Source organism: Erpetoichthys calabaricus, chromosome 3 (assembly GCF_900747795.2).
Source record: "Erpetoichthys calabaricus chromosome 3, fErpCal1.3, whole genome shotgun sequence".
NCBI lineage: Eukaryota > Metazoa > Chordata > Cladistia > Polypteriformes > Polypteridae > Erpetoichthys > Erpetoichthys calabaricus.
Genome location: NC_041396.2, coordinates 14,999,765 through 15,006,279, shown reverse-complemented (window position 1 = coordinate 15,006,279; position 6,515 = coordinate 14,999,765). Strand labels below are relative to the sequence as shown.

Here is a 6,515-nt window from a genome sequence, read left to right as displayed (position 1 = left end):
CCCATGCTCTCCCAATCCGTTTGCTGACTTCATAGGAAGAGTCACCAGAGACATGAATGTCACTGCTAAGGTAAGTAAACCTCTCGGCGAGGTCGACACTCTCTTCACAGACAGACACACTGCTGATGGCCGTGCCCAAGATGTCATTAAAGACCTGGATCTTGGTTTTTATCAGGACACTTGCAAGCCCAGACACTCGGACTCCTCGCTCAGTCTCTCGAGAGCCCCAATCAGAGCCTCCATTGACTCTGTGAAGATCACAGCATCGTCAGCAAAGTCAAGATCAGTGAATCTTTCTTCACCAACAGATGCCCCACAGCCGATGGACCCCACGACCTTACCCAACACCCAGTCCATACAAGCATTGACCAGAGTAAGAGCAATACGCACCCCTGACGGACCCCAGAATCAACTGGGAAAAACACAGAGGTCCTGCCTCCACTCTGCACAGCACTCACAGTACCAGTGCACAGGCCGGCCATGATATCCAGCAACCTCGAGGGGATCAAGAGGATAAATATCAATAAAATCATTGTATTAAAAGGCTTAAATAGTATGCAGTATAATAAAATTATAAAATATGTCATGATTTTTTTTAATCCTGCTTAATCCAGACCAGGGCTGTTGTTTTGATATATAGGTTGGATTTGGGTGTGGAGCCTATTCCAGCTAGCATAGGGTGCAAGGCAGGAACAAACTCTGAACGAGACGCCTGTCCAATACAAGGCAAACACACACACCCGACACACACTAGGGCCAATTTACAATCTCCAGTTCAGCTAACCTGCATTTCTGTGGACAGTGGGCAGAAACTGGAGCACCTGGAGGAAACCCACTCAGACACGGAGAACATGCAACAACGCAACGTATAACTGCCCATGAGTGAATATCGTTTCTTTCTTTCTAATAAATAAAATGACTTTTCCAAACGTTTTTCCTGTGATTTGTTAATTGTCATAGCAAAAGCTATTCTAATGGGAAACTGCAAACATTTTAATACAAATGGCATATCAAGATCTCCTTTGTTGTCTAATGTTATCCTCTGTACTTCATTACCTTTCTTGTACTTACATTACGTATTTAACCGATTTATTAAACCGATTAATTTTCACGATAATTTGTTTAACTTCATCGTTTCTCTGTGCTAGGATTGCTCGTGTACTCATTTCTTATGTTGATAACCCTTCTGGATGAAATTCTTCAATAAGATTTGGACATAATAAGTCTTCTTTTATTGGGAACTTAAAGTGAGGAAAACGTAAAAATTTATAAGAGCTAAGAGAGCAGGAAGTGTGTCTGACAAAAGCATTCACACCAATGAGAGGTGAGAGGGCCGTGGGCGTGGCTGAAAATGGTTGAGAGGAGGGCGGGACTTGAAAAAATGTTAAGGCAAAAGTCTCATCTCGCGGGACTTGAAATCATCTCTCAGAAAATGTCTCATTCCAGGATTTCCTTTTATAACAGAGAGATGTTGCTACAACAGACTGAGTTAAGTAACTCTGTGGTGTCCATTCATCATTCCAATGCAGAATCGCGGGTGGATGGAGCCTATCAAGATAGCACAGGACACTGCAAAGAAACCGTGGATGGGGCACCAGTCTTTTAAAAAAGCATGCACAAATTATTCTGTGCAGCCCAGCTATGTGGTTCGTTTAGTCCATGAGAAAGCTCAGACCACCAGGGAATGGTGTCTGTCAGGCAGAACAACTTCAAAAGTATTTGTACAGTACATGTATGCAAAATATTTTATATACTGAGCAGTGAGGCTGTGCCACCCAGAAACAAAAAAAACAACACGTGATAACACCGGTCTGGATCTCATTTATTTGAACAATAATGAGAGTGTAAATAAAACACCAGTTATTCCTGCATTTAGCAACACTGATCACCACAATGTGAAATTTATCTTTGAAAACACACACACAAATTTACCAAAATGAAGAGTTAGAACTTACTAGAAGTCAGCAGACAGTTTAGGAGAGCATTAGCTCACAATCTCTCATCCGAAACTTTTACAAAATTGTCAGGGTTTCCGTTTCAAATCCATCCATCATCCAACCCTCTATATCCTAACTACAGGGTCACGGGGATTTGCTGGAGCCAATCCAAGCCAACACAGGGCGCAAAGCAGGAAACAAACCCCAGGCAGGGTGCCAGCCCACCGCAGGGCATACACACACACACACACCAAGCACACACTAGGGACAATTTAGAACCACCAATGCTCCTAACCTGCATGTCTTTGGACTGTGGAAGGGAACTGGAGTACTCGGAGTAAACCCACGCAGACATGGGGAGAACATGCAAACTCCAGCGCTACCCACTGTGCCACCGTGCCGCACATCGTTTCAAATCCATCCATCCATTTTCCAACCCGCTGAATCCGTACACAGGGTCATGGGGGTCTGCTGGTGCCAACACAGGGCACAAGGCAGGAACCAATCTCGGGCAGGGTGCCATCTCACTGCAGGACACATACAAACACACTCACACACCAAGTACACACTAGGGCCAATTTAGAATCTCCAAACCACCTAACCTGCATGTCTTTGGACTGTGGGAGGAAACCCACGCAGACACGGGGAACATGCAAACTCCACGCAGGGAGGACCCGGGAAGCGAACCCGGGTCTTTTAACTGCGAGGCAGCAGCGCTACCACTGCGCCACCGCGTTTCAAATCCATGGCTTGTAATGTATTATTGATGCAGTTCTCCTTTTCGACCACTAGATGTCGCCAAGTATACGAGTAACTTTTAAATTAAAAATGAGGTCGCTGGAAAGGGGTGTGTTGCGGTCCCGATATCTCTGCAAAAAGACGAAGGTTTACAGTCCTGGCGCTTCCTGTCTTGCTATATGATTGCGATTCATGGACGCTATCCATTGACCTGAGACGAAGACTGGATTCCTTCATGTGTGTCTCTTTGGAGAATCCTTGAGTACCGTTGGTTTGACTTTATGTTGCTCAGGAAGTCCCAAATGAGGCAGATTACCTGCATTGTGAGGGAGCGTCCGTTACGGCACTACAGCCATGTGGTGCGATTGACCGAGAGTGACCTGGCTCACAGGACCCTCACTGTTGGTCAAGGGGATGCCAACGTAACACCTGGCAGCGGCAGATAGGTGATCATTTCCTGGGGGTGGTACTGGGCTGCGTGTCTGCCTGGGGGTTTTCCAAGCCGTTTTGTCATGTGGTGGGTGTAACAACACCCTGTACCAGTGCATGCCCCCCAACCTGACCTGACCTGATCTGAATAATCTGAATAACACCAATTATTCATGCATTAAGCAACAGTGGTCACCAACTGGTGAAATTTAACTTTGAAAACAAACACTAAGTTACCAAAATGAAGACTTAAAACTTACTAGCTGTGCTGTCCGTCTAAGACGGGCTGAAATTTAAGTAATCAACAAAGACCTCAACTTTAAATTTTGCAGTCACCATCTATTGGAATGCGTTTTGCAATGGATGTAGTAAATGCATTGCATTTGTCATTCCAACAGATGACGCATCACAAACTCTTTTCCTACTGAGCTCCTTAGGGAGCTTGTAATTTTTGTTCCGAGAAGAAATGAGTACACGGGCAATCCTAGCACAGAGAAACGATGAAGTCAAATGAATTAACGTGAAAACTGTCGATCCGTTACGCAGCAAATTGGTTAAATGCGTATCAATAGACTACGCTGAAACAGTTGGTGGTGATGGTGCGGAAGATGAAAACATCAACTTACAATATCACGAAGAATATCTACAACCATTAACACCGTCTAGTCTTCTAGCGGCCGAATTACTGTAGAAAGAAGGATGTATCGTAATTTATGTTTGAGTGATGGGCTATGCAATAGGACAAGATTAGTTATATTCAAAATTGGTCGAGCCAGTTTCTGTAGCCGAGGATCAGACCGCCAAGGTCCCCGCCTTCGGCCACCACCCAACTCACACTGCACCCGACCTCCTTGGCCCTCGTTTCCAGTGAGAGTTGGACTCCGCCAGGGCTGCCCTTTGTCACCGATTCTGTTCATATCTTTTATGGACAGAATTTCTAGGCGCAGCCAGGGTGTTGAGAGGGTCCAGTTTGGTGGGCTCAGGATTGGGTCACTGCTTTTTGCAGATGATGTTGTCCTGTTTGCTTCATCAGGCCGTGATCTTCAGCTCTCTCTGGATCGGTTCGCAGCTGAGTGTGAAGCGGCTGGGATGAGAATCAGCACCTCCAAATCCGAGACCATGGTCCTCAGCCGGAAAAGGGTGGAGTGCCCTCTCAGGGTTGGTAGCGAGATCCTGCCCCAAGTGGAGGAGTTCAAGTATCTCGGGGTCTTGTTCACGAGTGAGGGAAGAATGGAGCGTGAGATCGACAGGCGGATCGGTGCAGCATCTACAGTGATGTGGGCATTGCATCGGTCTGTCGTGGTCAAAAAGGAGCTGAGCCGCAAGGCGAAGCTCTCAATTTACCAGTCGATCTATGTTCCTACCCTCACCTATGGTCATGAGCTATGGGTAGTGACCGAAAGAACGAGATCGCGAATACAAGCGGCTGAAATGAGTTTCCTCCGCAGGGTGTCTGGGCTTTCCCTTAAAGATAGGGTGAGAAGCTCAGTCATCCGGGAGGGGCTCAGAGTAGAGCCGCTGCTCCTCCGCATCGAGAGGAGTCAGATGAGGTGGCTCGGGCATCTGATCAGGATGCCTCCTGGACGCCTCCCTGGTGAGGTGTTCCGGGCACGTCCAACCGGGAGGAGGCCCCGGGGAAGACCCAGGACATGCTGGAGGGACTATGTCTCTCGACTGGCCTGGGAACGCCTTGGGATTCTCCCGGAAGAGCTAGAAGAAGTGGCCGGGGAGAGGGAAGTCTGGGCATCTCTGCTCAAGCTGCTGCCCCCCGCGACCCGACCTCGAATAAGCGGGAGACAATGGATGGATGGATGAAAATTGGTCGAACAATTCTGACAAGTAAAATTTTAACAGGCGACAAGAAAGGTAATGTAGTACATCTTCAGGGTATAACATTAGACACCAAAGGAGATCGTGATATGCCATTCGTATTAAAACCTTTACAGTTTCCCATTAGAATAGCTTTTGCAAAAACAATTAACAAATCACAGAGACAAACATTTGAAAAAGTCGGTTTATTTATTAGAAAGAAAGAAACGAAATTCACTCACGGGCAGTTATACGTTGCGTTGTCACGATGAAAGTCCAAACACGGAATCATAATTCAATGCAATACTGACGAAAAGTTAATTCCAAATATTGTTTTTACTGAAGTTTTTAAGTTTTGATGATTAAAAAGTATTTGCGTGTTAATTTCAAAGCCAAACATAACGAAAACATATAGTATAACACAACGAATACCTCTAACGCAACATGAAACATAATTTTCTTTCAATTTATCGCGTTTTACTATTTTATACTATGGTTAATCTCTCACTGTAATGTAAAATAGTTAGTTCTATTATGCATATTTAGCAATTCTCATGAAAATAACAATCTGTTTAAATTGTACATCCACTTCCCCATACGTGAGCGGTAGATCCGCGACGTGGCTAGCGTGTAGTGCCCACCCAGGGGTTGGCAAGCAAAGCGAGTAGAGGGCAGAGCCCCCTAGTAATAATTTATTTATTTAGGATTTTCTGTCCTTCTGCTCTGCAGGTCCTCTTGAGATCTATCAAGTTGGATGGAGATCACCTGTGGACAGTGTGGTCGAAATTTAACATCTTATTAAAGAAAGAAACTTATCCTCTAATGGGCGGCATGGTGGCGCAGTGGGTCGCACTGCTGCCTCGCAGTTAGGAGACCCGGATTCGCTGCATGGAGTTTGCATGTTCTCCCTGTGTCTGCGTGGGTTTCCTCCCACAGTCCAAAGACATGCAGGTTATGTGCATTGGCGATTCTAAATTGTCCCTAGTGTGTGTGTGTGTGTGTGTGTGCCCTGCAGTGAGCTGGTGCCCTGCCTTTTGTTTCCTGCCTTGCGCCCTGCGTTGGCTGGTATTGGCTCCAGCAGACCCCCGTGACCATGTAATTAGGATATAGCAGGTTGGATAATGGATGGATGGATGGACTTATCCTCTAACAGGACAAATCAGTTATCAGGCAGGAGAAAAGCTGTTCACTGGATCTTTTAATGACTCCTCAGCAAAATGCCTTGGAAGGAACCGTCTGTTTCTAGTCTGGTCAGAATGGTCAGAGAAACAAAGCATAGAGGATCATTTTAACATCCATTGTCAATCATTACATACCTTTTACTCTGGTTGGTTCATTGGTTTACACCCAAAGGATTTATATAAAATAAAAGTCTATTATATTATATTCTGGTTCTTCTTATACTTTTGAGCTGCGCTACCACCCTTGAAATTTATGTGCATATAAAAATTGTCCATTCTCGTTGTTTATAGGACATCTGCTGATTTCTTAGTCATCCTTCAGTACATTTTGTATATTACATCAGCCTTTCTTCTGGAACATTCTTTACTTGACCATCTCAGTATCTTTCCTAAACCAATTCTTATATTTCAGTGTACATTT

General features: G+C 45.2%; 1 protein-coding gene across 2 annotated transcripts in view; it reads right to left on the bottom strand.

Moving 5' to 3' along the window:
- clic5a (chloride intracellular channel 5a) overlaps nt 1–6,515 on the bottom strand; it is a 1,193,419-nt gene that overhangs the window by 426,305 nt on the left and 760,599 nt on the right. The gene's annotated exons all lie outside the window — the stretch shown is intronic.